The sequence below is a fragment of the Micrasema longulum genome, unplaced genomic scaffold (genome assembly GCF_059751315.1).
Source record: "Micrasema longulum isolate JH-2025_06_02 unplaced genomic scaffold, ASM5975131v1 h1tg002185l, whole genome shotgun sequence".
Lineage (NCBI taxonomy): Eukaryota > Metazoa > Arthropoda > Insecta > Trichoptera > Brachycentridae > Micrasema > Micrasema longulum.
Window position 1 is genome coordinate 569,117 of NW_028279350.1, and position 20,530 is coordinate 589,646.

The window sequence follows — 20,530 nt, forward strand, 5'->3', positions numbered from 1 at the left end:
TAAAAAGTTTAAATTAAATTTATGTACTTATATAATCACTTTATAAAGTGCCCTTGAGGTATTATATTACGAAAATGGCGCAAATAAGTTATCCATAATAAGAATAATTATTATATGCGTATATCTTTCTGGGTTCGTGTTTCTGAAGCATACAATATAGGAAAAAACGAGGGTTTTTACCATTTTTATTTTTGCAAACGTGGTGATAATAATTAGCTGTTGCCCAACCATTTTCAGCTTCACCATCGCAAATCGAGCCACAGCACTTCTTCGTTCGATCTCAGCACCCCACCCTCCCCTATTTACTATTATTTTATTTATTTATTTATTGTAGGGCACAAATGCCTTTTACAATATAAAATATAACAATATACAGTTAGCTAGATATGCAAAAATTAAAAAGCTAAAAAACAATATTAAAACATGGGTATAAAAAGAAAAATAACAAGAAAAATATATACATACATGTATGTATGTCAGCATACAAAAGATATAAAAAATATAAAATGAATTAACACCAGATCAATAAGTAGCTTTTGCAAATAATTCGTTAATCGTTACTATGGAACATCATAAAATAGTTATAATTTAATTTAGAAAGCTACCCTTCGGATATTTTTATCTGTTATGCTATCCAGTGTTGAAGTGCTTTATCTGTTTAGTTTTTTATTGTTTACTTTTTAGCACGAACACTTTACAAATTTACTGTTACGCTCAATGTTTGTTTTTGTACATTTATTGATAATTTTAAGTTGCCAGAATTTCACTCGTCCGTGCACTTTGTAGCTGCAAGACGATTAGTAATCTAGCTTCAATAGGTAAATGTTATCAACTATCAAATATCCAAATTTAGTAAGTGAGGTCTAGAATTCCAACCGTCCATGCGCTCAGTAGCTGCGAGACTTGTTATCTAACTTCTATTTTTATAAATTTGTTTTTTATATCATTTTTTAAAATATCACTAAAACTCAACACTCCATTGTCAAATAAAAAAATAGAAATGTAAATAGGGGCTAGATTTATTATTGTCCATGCGCTCTGTAGCTGCAAGACGTGCTGGGATATTTATTTATTGTACTGTTGGTGCCAACCTTTTTGCCTTTTGTTATATTCAAAACTAGCGCAAACTCTTGTTAGACAGTTGCCATCTCCCACACCTTAATAACTTATATGGTATCGCAGCTATTTTATTTTTGATAATAATAATAATAATAATTATGGATGACTTATACAGCGCCATTTTCGTAAAACAATACCTCAAGGGCGCTTTACAAAGTGATTATATAAAGATATAAACTTAATTTTAACTTCAACTTTTTAGTTTAAGAAAAATAATGTACTTTTTCATATTACTTTTCCACCACATGCTAAGAATTTATTCAAATGATTTAGAGAACAAGTGGGTTTTAAGTTTCTTCCGAAATATCACTTCACTCTCACAGTTTCGGACTTCTGCTGGGAGAGCATTCCATGCCGTGGGGCCTGCGACCGCAAATGCACGTTCGCCGAATTTAGTGCGCTGTTTGCGTAGAGGTATAATAACTTTTCCTTTCGACGTAGATGTAGCTGATCTAAGCGTAAGACGTCTGTCAGCTAGTTTATCTGGAATGCAGAGTTCCCTTAGATATTCTGGAGCAGAGTTGTGCTGTCAGTTGTGCAGTCAGCAAAAAGTAAAAATTCGACATCAATAAAACATTCAACAATATCATTTATAAAAACTAGGAATGATGCCGGTTCTAGATGGCTTTCCTGTGGCAGGCCACTTGTTGCGGGGATAGCACGAGATGTAGATGATTTTATTTTAACAAATAATTCTCTGTTTGACAAATAGCTTGCGAACCATTTACGCAATGGGTCATTTATACCTAGAGAGTGAAGTTTTTAAAGTAGAATCTTATCGAAAGCTTTTGTGAAATTCGTATATTTGCTATCAACTTTGTGTTTGTTTAGATACTTTTAATAATATGATCCTGATAAAGTAGCATATTAGTTGCGGTTACCTTTAATAAACCCATGTTGCCTTTTGTCTATTAATTTCAGAATATCTGGGTATATTTGGTCCAATAAGATGGATTCAATAATTTTGGGAAGTAACTATACGAACTAGGCGATAGTTTTTAATATTAGATTCATCTCCTTTTTTTAGATTAGGGGTAATGTAACTGGATATTGAGCCCATATAGATATTTGCGACCTCGCAGTTTCCGATTAGAGTTATTTCCGGTTTTTTCACATTTCTCCGGTTAATAACACTAGCGCGTAACAGAAGGCATAACAATATTGCGCCAGCATGTAATAACAGGAGGAAGTAAAGGAAGTAGAGTACATATATGTGTATCAGGGGCGAACCGTGTATAGAAGCGATTATGCGCAGCTTACCATTATATTTGACTAACCATAATAATGTTTTTTTCCTCATTTCATCATCATCAATCATTTCAACCGTTTGTATTTTTATTCTAATATAAATATTAATATTAATAAAGCGCGCCCGGCGCCTGCGGTGAGCCAAGAAACTAGCCGATTATTCCAGCTTATTTTTTCGTGCAAATAAGTATACTATATTTTGAATGTATTAACCCTAGTGCGGGTTTCTTCTCCCAGGTTAAACTTGCAGATTACACAAATTATTTGAAGATTCTTGATTTGGAAAACAGTATTTCAAACATTGTTTCTTAAGAGCTATTTTTCTTTGAAATGGTACTTTTGACATAGACCATAATTACTTTCATGCGTCATATTGCAGGACATATAGCGCTCCACGCGGCCGTTTTTAGCACTATTAATTACTAAGAACAATTCGGCCAGTCGACATTTCAATTGAATACCTAATATCGACTGAATTCATTGTGGTATTTTTTATTTATTTTTGAATGAATTATATATTAAAGTAATGCATAAAATATCCATATAATATAATACATCACGAAGTTACATCGTTTGAGTTGATTTCATGGATGAGAGTTGTTGTATCACACAGAACCACAGAAAAATATCAATTTATAGTTACATTACATTATATTATGTACCTTCTATGTAGGTACAAATATATGATATTTTATTATAGCTTACCTGTAAATAAAATCACCATTCGCCACTGGGTGGCTCAAGTGTTAGGATTCCATATAGGCAGGAACCGGTACCCCTTTTACGATGAGATATTATAAACATGTGCTGAGGCCAAAGTTGTAATTTATTTCAAATATTTTTTCTTAAGGGTTATTTTTCTTTGAGATGGTACTTTTGACATAAGACCATAATTACTTTCATGCGTCATATTGCAGAATATATGGCACTCTACGCGGCCGTTTTTAGAACTATTAATTTCTATAACAATGCGGCCAGTTGACATTTCAATTGAAAACCTAAAATCGACTGAATTCATTGTTAGGTGCTAGGTGGGTGTGAATAGTAAAAATGTACTTTCTTCTCATAATATAATTTAATTCCCACACAAAAATACTAAGGTTATGCTTCTAGTGACTACTGTAGCGTTCTCTCTGTGAACGGGGCTTACATGCCCTTATATTATGATATTATACAAATAAGATAATAGGGTCAGTAGCTCAATCACAAATAACTATCGATGTGCTAATAAGCGACGTGATAAAAAATTTTCACCATGGTTGTTTATCGTATTTGCGATCACAATGGAACGTCCGTGAACACCTAATATTAAATGTCAAAATATTTACGTTTCGCGACGTATAATTCTGCTGCGCAATCACATATTTGAATTTCACCGGTGTAAATATGGAAAATATTTTAAAACTGCTATTGTTATTTATTTATTTATTATTTATCATGCTTTTATTGCATTTAGCCGGCGGTTGGCAAGCCAAATGTCAAGAAAAGCAGTCGCCATATTAATTGTAATTTAATTTTCACTTTTTTGTATTAGATACTCCTTACTATTTTGAAAATGCAATATATTGTATAATTTTTATGGTAAACGTCGATTTTTCTCCAGTGAACTGCATTTATTTACGAGGAAAACAAAAAACAAACCGACACGAGCGTTGACTTAAAGATTACACACGCGTTGACTTATGACTGCGATAACTTAAGCATTTTTATTATCCTTAATTGTAATCGCTCAAATGCTTAACATGTTTTTAAGCACGTCGATAGTTATTTGTGATTGAGCTACTGGACATAGTTCGCTGTCTGACCATGCTCGGTGTACATGTATTAACATGATACATAATAATATTGATAAAGAAAGTGTATACAAGATTGTATGGTGTACATGTACTGGCGCGATACAGGGGTATTATCAATACAATAGGGAAGTTATACAAGATTATGGTGTAAACGGTGGCCGTTACATGAATCACAGAATACAATAAATAAAGAAGAATACACAGTAACTAAGATAATAGAATGAGTGGAAAATAACATAACAACACCAGAAACTTTTCTGCGCATTTGTCGATCTGCAAAAGGCATTTGATAGAGTTGACAGAGAAATTGTGGAAGGTTTTATCGGAGTATGGAGCGAATGGTAACCTGACGAGGGCTATTGCGTCACTGTATAAGGACAGCGCAGCATGTGTGAAGGTGAATGGGTCATTCTCATCGTGGTTTAATATTCCGAAAGGAGTCAAACAGGGATGTGTAATGTCACCATGGTTGTTCAACATATGCATCGATAACTGTATGAAAGAACTGAAAGATTTAAGAATGGGAGCAAAAATGAGTGGTATAACTGTTAACTGTCTTCTGTATGCGGATGATGCCGTGCTTCTTGCTAGCAGCAAAGAAGACCCGCAATTCTTGGTAACAAAAGTCTACGATGTATGCAAGAAAAGCGATTTGCTTATGAATGTTGATAAATCGAAAGTGATGGTTTTTGAAAGGGATGAAAATATAACTAAATGCGATATCAGCGTGAACGGAGATATTCTGAATCAGGTAGAAGAATTTGTGTACCTGGGAAGTATGTTTACTAGGGACGGAAAGGCCGAGAAAGATATTGAAAGGAGGGGGAGTGCCGGGAACAGGGTGAAAGGTGCACTAAAATCTACTTTGGCAAACAAATGTTTATCGCAGGAGGCTAAACTAGCAGTTCACAGCGGAGTTCTAGTGCCGACTCTAATGTATGGGAGCGAAGTATGGAATTGGAAAAATGATGATGAAAGTAGGTTGAATGCTGTCGAAATGCGATCCCTCAGGCGAATGTGTGGTAAAACGATGCATGATAGGTGCACAAATGTCGAGATCCGTGAAGTGTGTAAGGCTGAGACATGCATTATTGACAGAATCAAGGGGTGCTGCGTTGGTTTGGACATGTAAAGCGAATGGTCAGCGAAAGAACGGCTAAAAGGATCTACGATGCAAATTTTGATGGATGCAGAAAACAAGGAAGACCTAGAAATACATAGCACGGTCAAGTCCATAAAATACTAGAAGATGGACATGTCAAAAATAGGAATAATCAGCGTGCGTGCATGAGAAGATGTATGAATGTAGAGGAAGCGAGGTCTGTATACAAAGATAGAGTGTTATGGCGTTCTATTCTCTCTGCCTACCCCTACGGGGAAACAGCGTGGTGGTTTGTTTGTTTTTTGTTTTAATAATGTTTTATTGTGACTTTTTATTTACAGAAAAACAAATTAATAATTACCATTTATCTTAAATCATTTCCACTGTTTGTATTTTTATCCTCATATAAATATGAATATTAATAAAGCGCGCCCAGCGCCTGCGGTGAGCCAAGAAACTAGCCGATTATTCCAGCTTATTTTTTCATGCAAATAAGTATACTATATTTTGAATGTCTTAACCCCGGTGCGGGTTTTTTCTCCTAGATTAAACTTGCAGATTACACTAATTATTTGAAGATTTCTGATTTGGAAAACAGTATTTTAAACATTGTTCCTTAAGGACTATTTTTCTTTGAGATGGTACTTTTGACATAAGACCATAATTACTTTCATGCGTCATATTGCAGAACATATGGCGCTCTACGCGGCCGTTTTTAGCACTATTAATTTCTATAACAATTCGGCCAGTTGACATTACAATTAAATTCCTAAAATCGACTGAATTCATAGTGCTATTTTTTATTTATTTTTTAATGAGTTATGCATTAAATATATCTATATAATATAATATATCACGAAGTTACGTCGTTTGAGTTGGTTTCATGGATGAGAGTTGTATCACACAGAATCACAGAAAAATATAAATTTATAGTATATATTACAATGAAAGCATCCACCCCTTTCCCGAAACTGTTCATATAGACTGGAGTCTTTCTTTAGTTTCGCATATCAATATCAATTTATTTTTAAACTAATAATTTCTTTACAATTAAACCGCGAAAATAACAAATCAATTAACTTTAAAAACTTTCATTGTACCCCTCACTGCAGTATTGTCAGTTTGTGATCAATCAAATACACATGGTCAATCAAATACACCATCACCTTTTTCTAATTTCCCAGTATGACAGTGGAGGAATACAGTGTTAGTTCCAAATTGAGACCGCGGCCGCACGCTCCAGATCCCGCATCGGAAAGGAAGAAGAACGTAGTAATACAAACAAATCAAATAACGACACGAAACCTAAATACACAAAGGAAACATTAGAATAAATTGCCCTATACAATATGCACCCAATCAACAGAAGAAAAACAATACGTATCTATAACAAATCACAGAGGAACATCAAATTATAAAGACACTACCGGCAAAATCCTAACACAGATCCTAACATGATCCCTATCGAACTCAGGCGAAATTACTTTTCGTCATAGTACTGAATTCCTCGCAAAAACCATTTTCCTAATACCAACAGTAGAAACAATCCTATGCAAAGACCTTAATCGTCCTAACAATCTCTCAGACCTTAAAGCAGACGAAACGGGTCCTAGAGCATGGTCGGTGCGTGGTTCTCTCGAGTTAGTCTACTATTTAGATTTGTAATTTACCATTTCCCTTCTATGGGACAAGAACAACACAGACGGACAAGAGTTCAGTTCAGACAACCAATGCTAGTACCCAAGTATGTATCCTTTTATCTTAAACTGATTTAGTACTCATGGTAGGCCTTTACCCAGTTCCTCCCATTTTTCTACCCATTCACTCACAAAATGAAAAAATGCTTTAACGTTAGTTGGATTAGCCAATAAGCTTGGATTCCACATCGGCCTCGTCACCTCTGTCAAGCCGTTCAGCATGTTTTCCCTTTCAGTATCTAAAATCGGGCAATGCCATAGGATATGTTCAGCCGTCTGACGGGGAGTAGTATATATTACATACATTATATTATGTACCTTCTATGTAGGTACAAATATATGTTATTTTTTATAGCTTATCTGTAAATAAAATCACCATTCGCCACTGATGTGTGTTTACCAATATTTACTAACACCAGTTACAATGTTTGACCACAAAGTTCATGCTAATTTTATTAGATTGTAAATTGTAACTTGCTAACCAGAATGCGATAAGAGTTACATTCATTGTGGTTTAAGAACATCACTTAATTAATCTATTACAAAATCCGGAGTCCAGATATCGGCACGTCTCAGGCGCAGACGTGGTGTAAACAATTGAAATGCCACACAAAATTACGTACACATGTAGAAAACGTGTTTACATTCATATTCGCAACAATGAGACCTCATTGAGAACAAAGCTTTGTTGACATAACAAGCGTAAGTCATTAGCGATATAAACACACTGTGTCCAGGCTCCAGGCGGATGAAGAATACAGTTCTGTGTGTGAAATATCGGGTGTTTTTTTAAGCGTGAAACAGTGTGTTTTTATATTGTTATGCGCCGTGGGGTGTTGAGTGGCACTTTGTAATAAGTAATTGAATCGCCCTCCAGTCGTCAATTTTAAGCAGCGTCGAAGATCGTATTTGTTTATTTGATTCACTTTTGAAGATGACAAGATGTCTCCGACTACACTCGTTGGGTTAACTGTACTTATAATTAATAATCTTCGAGTTTACATTTAGTAATAAACTGTCGTAGTCAAGGCGTACTTAGTAAGGAATCTAATTTCGATGTGTCCTCCTGGAATCAATGTATGTCATTATAAAGCGTACATTTTCAGTAAATGGAGGGGACGATAGTATGTTAATTTAGGAAAAGTTCAGTTTGGAGCATCGCAAGGTGCATCTAAATAGTCAATCTTTAGACAGACAATATTGTCCCTTGGGACATCTGCCCCTTGCCGGTGAGAGCATTAAGATAAGTAAATTATCAAACGCGTATAGACTGTAGATAAAAATTGTCAAATGTGTATAGACTACGTCTAATAAATAACCTTTGGCTACAATAAAATGTCAAGCCAAAGATCAAAATATCACGAGTTTGATACCGTATAAATGATCACGGTGCGGCAAATGGCACTCAAAGGGGTTGGTCGTAAATATAATAAAAGGCAAAGGGTTTTCAGGTATACGACATAAAGTGGCCACTTAAACCAGCCATTGACAGGTCATAGGCCCTGTAGATGCCTAGACTTCTATATTACTTTTTCTTAAATGTTCTTTCTCTCTGTTGTAATATGCTGATATTTAGTATTATTTATGTTTAAAGCATTAACTTTGTGGTAAACATTTTGACTAATGTTAGTAAATATAAGTATTAAACAAAAATTAAATAGTCTACTTAAATCATGAGATACGTCTTCTGGTAAATCCGAAGAATTCAAAATATTTTTTATAATTGTTTTTGATTGGAACTGGCAGAGGAAGGATGAAAGCCGAGTGAACGCGGCTGAAATGCGATCTCTTAGACGAATGTGTGGGAAATCAACGTATGACAGGGTTACGAATGATGAAATCAGGCGAGAGTGTAAATCTGAGTCAAGTATACTTGATAAGATTAAGAAAGGGTCTCTGAGATGGTTTGGTCACGTCGAACGAATGGACGACGAAATAATGGTAAAACAAGTATATATGGCGAAAATGAACGGCAACGTGAGACGAGGACGACCAAGGAAGACGTGGCATGATCAGATAAACCAAAATCTTAAGTCTGGCCATGTCAAAAGCAGACAGAACCGAAGGGCATGTATGACAAGATGTATGAATGTGGAGGAAGCTAGGAATGTATGCCAGGATAGACGTGTGTGGCGGTCCATTCTCTCTGCCTACCCCTACGGGGAAATGGCGTGATGGTAGTAGTAGTAGTTTTTTATTCATCTACATTGACATTTGTGAAAAGATTTTCGACATCAAATGATACTAATTTAGAATTTTTGGGAATTTGCAGACCATTAAGAGTGTCAATCAGTTCTGTGAGTTTCTTTAGTTCTAATGAGTTTTTTATTGTGAATTTCGGCCGATAAACATTTAAATAGTAGTAAATAGTATTTGTAACAAATGAAGCCAATTTAAACGATGGGGACAACACGATAACACGAGCAAACTACAGTCCTAAGAGGATTATTATCCTTGTGAATTTCAATTAATCCATACAATTTGGGAATTTGAGGATTCGTTCCAACTATTTGTGGTAATATTTTACTATCTTGAAAAAAATCGCTTTTGCATGATTTTATGGATGTTTTAATGAAATTTGTTGGTAGGATTTTTTTAAAGGATTTTGAACGTTTCGTTATTTGAGAAATTTTCTACTTTTATACGCAATCACTTTTATTTTAAATCACAATTGAATTTCCTTTATCGGCTTTAGTTAAAATGAGATCTTTTTCATATAAGGTTTTTCAAGTATTTAGTAAGCGTTATGTGCCGATGTAGTGCAGCACACAGAGAATAAATATTCGAAGTCCAACAGATCAATTGAGAAGACAGGAAGATATTAATTTTATTATTAAAAAGACATTACAAAAAGCAATTATACTGTTACACTTGAAATATACCGCGTGTATTAAAATCAAGTATTACGTCAGAGGGACGCAGTAACCACGAGAGATTACATTTATAATTCCTCCTCAAAAGAATGCGTATGGATTTATATAATACAAGTTTTGGTCTTTTGAAGGGTAGGTTTGATACAAAAAGCAGGTACCTTTATTCTTCCCACGCTACATCCTGAGATTCACGCGTTGAAGCATATGGTTTTCAAGTGCATACGATTAACGACCCATTTCAATAAAAATACATGATTTTTGCATTCCGTAAGATGTTAATATTGATCTCGAGGACTTTACCAGATGGTTAAGTGCCAAATGCATCAAAACTCTAGGTATATTTCATCCTGCGGAGGAAGTTATTTCTACCACCAGCTTACTAAATACAATACGTACTATGTAAGTACATAACATAGGCGTGGAGAATTGTTTTCAGCCTTTTGAGCGCTGTTGGCAAAATGTATGGAAGAATACTGATTGAGAGAGTAAGAAAAGTTACAAAAGATAGAGTGTGGGATATTCAGAGCGATTTTATGAATGGAAGAGGATGTATGGATCAAATCTTTGCTTTACGAAACATGACAGAGAAATTTCTTGCTAAAAAACAAAAGCTTTACTGTGCATTTGTCGATCTGCAAAAAGCGTTTGATAGAGTTGACAGAGAAAAAATATGGACGGTGTTATTGGAGTACGGAGTGAGCGGAAATCTAACACGAGCTATTGCTTCTCTGTATAAAGACAACACAGCATGTGTTAGGGCAAACGGATCATACATATCGTGGTTTGACATTCATAAAGGAGTGAAGCAGGGATGTGTAATGTCACCATGGCTGTTCAACGTGTATATCGATAACTGCATGAAAGAACTGAAAGGCTTAAGAATGGGAGCAAAAACGGGTGATTTCAATGTCAATTGTCTTTTGTATGCTGGCGATGCCGTACTTCTTGCTAACAAAAAAGAGGAACTGCAATTCTTGGAAACAAAGGTCTACGATGTATGCAAGAGAAGCGATTTGCTGATGAATGTCGATAAATCGAATGTGATGGTTTTTGAAAGAAATGAAAGTATGACTAAATGTGAAATTACTGTAAATGGAGTTATACTAAAACAAGTAGAGGAATTTGTGTACCTGGGAAGTATGTTTACTAGGGATGGACTGACTGAGAAAGATATTGAAAGGAGGGTGAGTGCCGGGAACAGAGTGAACGGCGCACTTAAATCGACCTTAACGAATAAATGTTTGTCACAAGAGGCAAAATTGGCAGTTCACAACGGAGTCCTGGTCCCGTCCCTGATGTATGGGAACGAAGTATGTACTTAGAAAAACAAGGATGAAAGTAGGCTAAATGCTGTCGAAGTGCGATCTCTCAGGCGAATGTGTGGTAAAACTATGTACGATAGATGCACAAATGTTGAGATCCGTACATTATGTAAGGCTGAGACAAGCATTATCGACAAAATCAAGAAAGGAGCTCTGCGCTGGTTTGGACATGTAGAGCGAATGGACAGCGAAAGAACGGCTAAGAATATTTACATCGCGAATGTTGATGGATGCAGAAATAAAGGAAGACCGAGAAAGACATGGCATGACCAAATCCAATAAATACTTGAAGATGGACATGTCAAAAGTCGGAATAATCGGCGCGCGTGCATGAGAAGATGTATGAATGTAGAGGAAGAGAGATCTGTATGCAAAGATAGAATGTTGTGGCGTTCTATCCTCTCTGCCTACCCTTACGGGGAAACTGCGTGATGGTTTGTTTGTTTTTAGTTAAAATACATACATGTAAATGGAATTATAAGTAAAACATAGTATTCAAAATAAATTATTACTTAACAGTTATTTACGAATTGAGAGGTTTAAAAAATAGATACACAGTTTATTACCAGTTATAAAAATATTTGGTCATAGAATTATTTTGAGCCGGTAAAAAAAAACTAAGAAAGCAACACATATTAATAAAAAAATTAAAACAGTTTTGAATAATACTAAACGATAATATTTTTTTTCTTTGTATAGTGCCGTTTCCATCCACTTTCCATGGCTTGATTTTCTAAAGCTGGCTTTACGGTTGTAACATTGTAAATGAGATTAAATTGAAGGAAAAATTATTTAGTTTGCGTCAAAAAATTTGAATTTACCAACATCTCATTTTAAACAATTCCAGCAAGTTTATTTGGGCATAAAAAACTTTAATATTCTCCCTAAAGAAATTAAGAAAATAAATGATTATAAGTAAATTGAAAATAATGAAAAATGTCTAAATCAACTCGGTGTGAGTCCCTCTCCACGCACAAAGAGTTGCCTCTTTTTTGGAGAAGAACAGCATTAAAATAAAGAAAATACTGAATTTATACACAATGTAATAAAAATTGTATGTAAATGTAACTTAATTAAATGCGATATATTAAATTAAATAAATAAAATTCAGCACTCACCAACGATGGCTAAGAGTAAACAATCTGGAGGTATCTGGAGTACCTGGAAGGAATAAGGATCTACCAAAAATTCTCATCGATATCGCTAAGCTATCCGGAGGTCTCTGAAGCCCAGAGACATCGAGTGCAACCCGAAGCTGGACGCCCAAAAATATTGTAGCAAAACTCAAAAGCCCTCAGATTGATGACAGTATTATACTATCTGGTTTTCGTAAAACAAATTGAGATTTTTAAAATACACATATTTATTTATTATATATATACGGCATAAGCCAATTACAACAGTTACATGAAGAAACATAAATGCAAGAAACTGAACAAAAAGAAACTTAAAACTATTTAGCAAAGACAAACAAGGGCAAAACAATAATTGTATACAACATATTTAAAAAAACGAAAGACCTAAAACTTTGAGCTAAACCATGCCAATCCAACTTCATCCCCCACTGTTAAATCGCGAAGAGATCTACGAAAAGCCAGAAGATCTATTTCAAAAAATTCCAAGTCGTGTGATGAATTGACTAATCTACACATTCTGGATATTGGGGCATAAAAACCAAAGTTGCTCTTAGAAGATTTTATAAATAGCAGATTTTGACTTCTGGTGACACGGTTGGGAACATGAAAAGAAATTGATCGCAACAGAGATGGGACACCACTTAAAGCATTAAGTATTTTGAAAATGCATATAAGGTCCATCTCAGTTCTACGTCTCTCCAATGAAGACAGATTAAGAGATTGCTCTATTTCAAAATAGGAATAATTACCCCTTTGTAATCCGAGCAACCATGCCACTTTTCTTAGAAAACATATCGCACCTTTAGGACGATTTGTATATTTACAATTGTTCCAAGAAGCTAAACTTTTAGACCTAAGACAAATATATTGTTTTCAATGTTTAAAATATATATTTGAGAACCAAATTATTTTTACAAGTAATTCAAATAGATCAAGTCAAAGAAGGAATCGTGTGTTAGAAATACCACATTGTAAAACGAGGCTCGCACAGAGACATGCATATTTTATAGGCCAAAAAATGTTTAATTCTTTTTAAACTGATAATATTTCATTGATTCCGAGCTTTAAAAATTTTCCTTCTTTTAAAAAACACGCACTATCCTGGATTCAAACTAAAGATATGAACTCTTTTTTTCTATTGTATATTTTGTTGCCCTTTAATAATAAGGAATATTTTTATGTTTTTTTAAATATTTTTTTAATATCCTTTTTTAATAACTATAAAAAAAATACCATATAACCTTTTACAGAATATTTTATTTTCTCTTTCTTATGTTGCACAAAAATATTATAACTGTCCATTGTTAAGTATAGGAGAAAAAATTCATAACAATTTTCTTGTATACCCACGAACAGGCCATGCCTTTGTGGGATTTTTTGTTTACTAATTTTACTATTAATATGTATTTCATTGCTATGTAATTATGCTTTATTTTTTAATACCGTTTTACCTCTTATGTATATTGTAAAAAAAAATAATAATAAAATAAAACTTTGTTTCATCGGATTGTGGTCCCGTGGCTAGTGTTGCGGACTCACGGATCAGAGGTCCGAGGTTCGAACCCCACTCTACCCCAACTTGATTTCCATTTTCTAATAGTGAGTTAATTACAACTCGTTGAAAATGGTAACCATAATTGAAATATTCAGGTTTTTTAAACTAAAAAAAAAACGACTCAACGCAAAAAATCTACTTTTTGGGCAACTGCAAAATACTCGTAAGAATGTAAATTGTGACACCTTCGTATTCTTTTGTATTTTTAGAAGTAAGCACCAAAATTTAAGTTAAAAATTATACCGAAGGCATTCAGCTATGAATCTATAAAAAAAGCGTAATAAAAATAAATTATTGTAAGTTTAAACAAGACATTTATTTAATGAGTCATTATTATATTTAAAAAAAGAACAAACAAACAAATGCACTTTGATAAATAAGATACTGACATAATTTTTATTGGGTCAGATCAGGTCACCAAACACATGTTTTTATTTATTCACGAAATCACATAAACTGAAATAAGTCACTAAGGTTATCGGTAAGTCGGAACGAAACAATCAAAGTTAAATTGGTCGTTTTTTTTTAAAATAAAGTAAACACGCCATTTGTATAGTAATAAAATCGTTTCAACCGGCTTTCGGTCACTATATTATGTTTGTCTGCGTTGCGTCCATCACGCAGCAATGTGAACACAACACTAATTGCGTCGCTACCGTACTGACACGGAATCTAAATTCTCCGAGTAATAAAGAGACGGATGTAACGGTTTTGTCCTATTCCCACCCGAATGTTGCGTTTATTATAATGCAGGAAGATGGATAATGTTCATTGAAGTCGTTTTATGATCTTAACTCATTTTAAGCTTATTTTTAGTTAAGTCGTTTTCATCCAACGCAAGTATGTGCGTAAACCCATTGTAAACAAATAACTATCGACAATTTCTCACCGTGGTTGTTTATCGTGTACCGCGATCACAATGGAACATCCGTGAACACCTAATATTAAAATATTTACGTTTCGCGACGTATAATCCTGCTGCGCAATCACATATTTGAATTTCACCGGTGTAAATATGGAAAATATTCCAAAACGGCTATTTTAATTAATTTATTTATTATTTATCATGCTATTTATTGCATTGAGCCGGTGCTTGGCGTGCCAAATGTCAAGAAAAGCAGTCGCCATAGTAATTGTAATTTAATTTTCACTTTTTTGTGTTAGATACTCCTTACTATTTTGCAAATGCAATATATTGTATTATTTTTTATCACTATTTAAACGCCGATTTTTCGCCTGTATTTATTTACGAGGATAAAAAAAAACAAACCGACACGAGCGTTGACTTAGAGATTACACACGAGTCGACTTATGACTGCGATAACTTAAGCATGTTCATTATTGTTCATTGTGATCGCTCAAATGCTTAGCATGTTTTTAAGCACTTCGATGGTTATTTGTGATTGGAACTGCAGATATGCCACGCGGCGAAGAGGCGAACTGTGGATTCAGAGCAGCATTTACAAGGGTTGGGTCCGCTGCCACAATGTGCTGAATGTGAACAGGAGTATGTCGCGGCTTCTGTTAATAATCATTATCAATCCATTGAACATGGAACCCCGGGGTCAATATTACCAGCGTAGATAAGAAAAAATGTAAACCATATTTTTTCAAATAACGTGTTTTGATTGTAAGTATTTTAATTTTAAAATATCATTATATTACTCGTATATTAGTCTGGGAACAAATTGATTTATAATATCGAATTTTTCACATCTACTTTACAGTCTCGTTAGGTTAGGTTAAAAAAGCAAATAGGGGGTCCATATAAACACCGATTATATGTTTCTTTTGTAAAAGCAGTTGTTTTTCTTAATCAACAAAATAAATAAAAAATACCGCACGATCGAAGACGGCGGATAAAACTGGGGGGCGATCACATCGTTTTTCGTTACCATCCTTCTTCCACGCGAAAACTTTTATAAAACGGTAGCACAAGTGGATATTATTTGACTTCGTGACAGCGAATGAAATTCCGGTGTTGTTGTACAAAACTTATATCTACAATACGATGTTGTTGAAGTTTTGTAAACATCGGAAGCCGGTCGTTTGTTTAGGTGAGTTATTAATGTTTTAAAACAAATCATAAATAAACATAAATATATTTGAAATACTTAAATATTGTGTTATAAACTCAAAATAATATGACTTTTTACCGACTTAGCGATTCACAGATGATAGATGTCGAATGGTTTGTATACAATTACAATTTTACTTCAGACGCTTAGTCTGAGAACGTTAAGTACGAACTAATTCGTGCATTTTTGTCTTTCAAATAATGGAGATTTGCAGTTTCCCGCGGTTGGTCCGCAAGGACGCCTAACGGCGTCACGAAAGTGTTTTACACAGGCAGTTTTACTTCGAGAGTTTAGTAAACAACATAATATTATTACACAAAGTATTAGCTAATCAATACATCTTTGTTTTGTTTGCAGTAATTTAATGGCGATTTACACCAGTCGGCTTCTGTGTATCCACTAAGAAATAGGAGCAGTTAAAACCCAGGATATGAGGTAAAGGTATAACATTATTTTAGTCAGTTTTCAATGTATTTGTAGATAAGTCATGGCATCGCTTCACACTTGTCATTGATCTGTGCTTGCAGAATAACAAAATATTGCAATCCGCCAATATAGGTATGTGTTTTTGTATATTATATATATATATAAATGTATATCTTTCTCGCGTAAACATGACACATTAAATTTCCAGTACGCTCTAATGAATCAAATTGTTGTTGTTTAGATAAATTAATAATGTGATTCCAATTAGCTGTATTTTTTCAAAAGTAATAAAAATGGTAAATTTTGCTGTTTCTTTCAAAACATTGCCTTCATCTAAAGGTTAATGCAATTTCCGGATTTCTGCACAACTGGAAACATCTGGCATTCATGAATCCGGAAAATTTGAGTTTTACTGAATTTATTTTATACCAAGATATATTCGAATTGTTTAAGGACGAACTAAAAAATAAAGTTATTTATGGCAGAAAAAATGCGCGGGAGCGACAAGCGCACATAGAGCAAGTCGCTATCGTCCTGTCCGTGCCGCCGTCCCGGGGGTAATCATCGTTCGGCGGGGATATCCCGCCTGTCAGTCTCTGTGACAGTGTCTCGGAACAATGTCCCGTCCTATACATTTGTGTTTGTATGTCGGATCCAGAGACAGAACAATATTGTATCGTCACGTGCAAACAATACTTAAAAGCGGTTCTACACAGCGCCCCGAACATAGAATGTTTAAAAAAAACAATATTTTATAATTAATATAGGACTCTTTTGTGGAATGATCCGAATGATCGGTTCATTAACTTTAAAATATCAAAAATCATTTTGCCTTGCAAATCCACTGACTCAATCCTAGATCCATAAAAGACACAACACCTCACAAAATTCAACAATAATAATTATTATTGTGAGTACACTTTGATTTCACTCTGACACACGCATTGATATTAGAGTCAACTTTAATTAAGAGAAAACAACTTACGTTTTGAGACACCGCTAAATTAACTAAAACATCAAAACAAAACAGTTAAATCCGAGCGACGCGACAACACACGACGGAACCTTTTTGCAAACTGAACAGAAAACAGAACACTGAAGTTTGAAGTTGGCTCTCAAGCTGGAGTACAAAAAAGGTAATGATTGATAATTAGCATTAGCATTGTGAATTCATTATGCTTATTATTATTATTATTCATCATCATTCCCTTTCCGCACCGTATGGTGCATAGGGCACTGCATCGGTACACCAATTGCAGTGTATTTTGATCAATTTTGTTACATGAAGGTAGGATGATCAGTATTACGCCTCAGGTACCAGTCCAGGGACTATGAAATATTCTAGTGTAAAAACACCCCTTCAAATAAATATTTAATATTAACCATGTCGGGAATCGAATCCGAGACCTCTTGCATGGTAGGCAAATTCAATGACCGTTACACCACGAGGCCGACAATTATTATTATTATGGATAACTTATACAGCGCCCTTTTTTGTAAAATAATACCTAATTATTTATTTATTTATTCATTTATACATCAACGGTTCATAAAACCATGCACAAAGAAAAATGTTTTACTTAAATAATCACAGCAGTGCACAATAATCATGTAGTACAGAATATGAAATATAATATAATTATTTAAACCAAAAAAAATAAGTGAACATAAAATAAAAAAAACAACAACAAAACAACAACAAACCATTACGCCGTTTCCCCGTCCTTACGTGGAACCTACCCTTAAAGGCTGAGGATAGAACGCCACAACACTCTATATTTGCGTACAGATCTCGCTTCCTCTACATTCATACATCTTGTCATGCACGCGCGCCGATTATTTCGACTTTCAACATGTCCATCTTCAAGTATTTGTTGGATTCGGTCATGCCATGTCTTTCTCGGTCTTCCTCTATTTCTGCATCCATCAACATTCGCATTGTAAATATTCTTAGCCGTTCTTTCGCCGTCCATTCGTTCTACATGTCCGAACCAGCGCAGAGCTCCTTTCTTGATTTCGTCGATAATGCTTGTCTCTGCTTTACATAATGTACGGATCTCAACATTTGTGCATCTATCGTTCGTAGTTTTACCACAAATTCACCTGAAAGAAAGAAAAGAAAAAACAAAGAAAGTAAAAAATAAACATAACATTTATTCTTGTTTTCCTTACATTCTTGTATTTTTTAACCTCTGATGCCCGATGTAGCGTATTGTTCACATAAACTAAAATATAAAATTGAAATAAAAAAAAAAATATTTTTCCCAGTATTTGCATAAAAAAATGTTTTTAGTTAGAATTAGAAAAATTGGGCATCGAAGGGTTAAGTAACAATCGAGTGCCCTATGCTCCAGCAGGTGTGGATAGGGAAACGGTACTGCAATTGCATTAGCATTAGCATTTAATATACTTCGCTATTTTCATTTCATTAGCACGCTAAGAAAAAAAGTAGCATTCATCGAACAACATACCATGTGCTTTGTAGATTTTAGTTTTTATGGCACATGCAGGGTTGCCAATTTGTGGGGAATTCCTCAAACTGCGGGGAATCTCAACTCGATTGGGGATTTTGTGGGGATTGGTATTATGCGGGGACTTTAACATTTTACCATTTATTAATTTATATATAGCTAACACATCTACAGTTTGATGGCAAGTAATTCCAACATCAATGTTTGAGTATGCCAAAATGCTTGCAGACTGGCTGGATTTCCTCCGTAGGGAGTTGTTCATATTTAAATTTATTTCAACAGAGAGGGAAAACATTTTTAAGAAGGGAATATGGAAGTCTAGGCATTACAGGGCTTATAACATGTCATTGGCTGGTTAAAGTGGCCACTTTACACACAGTGTAACATTCACCATTCTCACTCACGTGTTAAAGGTTTCAGCTCTTTTACTTCACAAAAGTCAACAGATGGAAGAGTTGAAGAAATGTGAATGTTCAAACATGGGCAGAACGTCACCAGTGACGTCATTCTAAGTAGTGCGTTTTTATTGAAATATTTTTTATTATTTTTTCCGTACATTTTCAAGAAACTTTGTCGTACAATTTAATGCTCTAATTCTTACCCTGCTCAAGAAAACATTTTTTGTATCCAATTTCCCGTAGGGCTGAAGTTCCTCATTGGGTAATTTGATTTAGACTTTTGGGAAATTTGGAAAATTGGCATTGGCAGCACTGGACACATGCGGGCCGGGATTGACGCCGCACGCGCACGTGCGAAACTGCGAGACTCGAGACGCAAGATGCTCGCGCATAATTTGTAACATATCGCGGCAGATTGACAACTCCTGCTTGCGGGCAGGAATATTTTCGTATTTATTTATTATTTATTATGGATAACTTATATAGCGCCATTTTCGTAATAAAATACCTCAAGGGCGCTTTACATGGTGATTATATTGTTAAGTTAATTTAATTGAAACTTTTAAATTTGTAATTTAATTAAAATAATTTACTTTGTTGTCACGTGCTACGGATTTATTCAAATGATTTAGAGAACAAGTGGGTTTTAAGTTTTTTCCGAAACATCACTTCACTTTCACAGCCCCGCACCTCTGCTGGGAGAGCATTCCATGCCGTAGGGCCTGCGACCGCAAATGCGCGTTCACCAAATTTAGTGCGCTGTTGGCGTAGAGGTATAATAACTTTTCCTCTCGCCGTAGACGTAGCTGATCTAAGCGTGAGACGCCTGTCAGCTAGTTCATCTGGAATGCATAGTTCCCTTAGATATTCCGGAGCCGAGTTGTGCAGTGACTTATACATAAGCCAACAGAGTTTGTATTCGACCCTCTGTGGAAAACGTAGCCAGTGTAGTTCCCGAAGTAGTGGAGTGATATGACTGAACTTAGAGATTCTGAAAATAAGTCTCGCGGCGGCATTCAATACAGATTGTAGGCGAGTCATTTTGTTCATTGGTAGACCTGCATAGATCCCATTACAATAATCGACTCTAGACACTACAAACGCATTTATTAATGAGGAAGTTCAGTGGTTTTTTTTAAAAATTTTATTTGTTAATAGACTGTCAAACTAAGCCAATTTTTTTTTTTTTAATTTTTATATATCGTATTATCGGCGCTACGATTTTTCAAAGTTTTGTATTTCTGAAATAACTCCGCGTGTAACGTCAGAGGTTCATTTCCGCTTATTCTCATTCAGTTCTTCCCATTGG

The 20,530-nt window shown here is 34.8% G+C and overlaps 1 long non-coding RNA gene across 1 annotated transcript in view; it reads right to left on the reverse strand.

The window, feature by feature from the left end:
• Positions 1-17,432, reverse strand: part of LOC148272810 (uncharacterized) — a 44,741-nt gene extending 27,309 nt beyond the window's left edge. The window contains exon 1 of the long non-coding RNA XR_015824771.1: positions 17,338-17,432. This is a non-coding gene — a long non-coding RNA (uncharacterized LOC148272810). The remainder of the gene's footprint in view (positions 1-17,337) is intronic.
• Between the last annotated feature and the right edge of the window lie 3,098 nt (positions 17,433-20,530).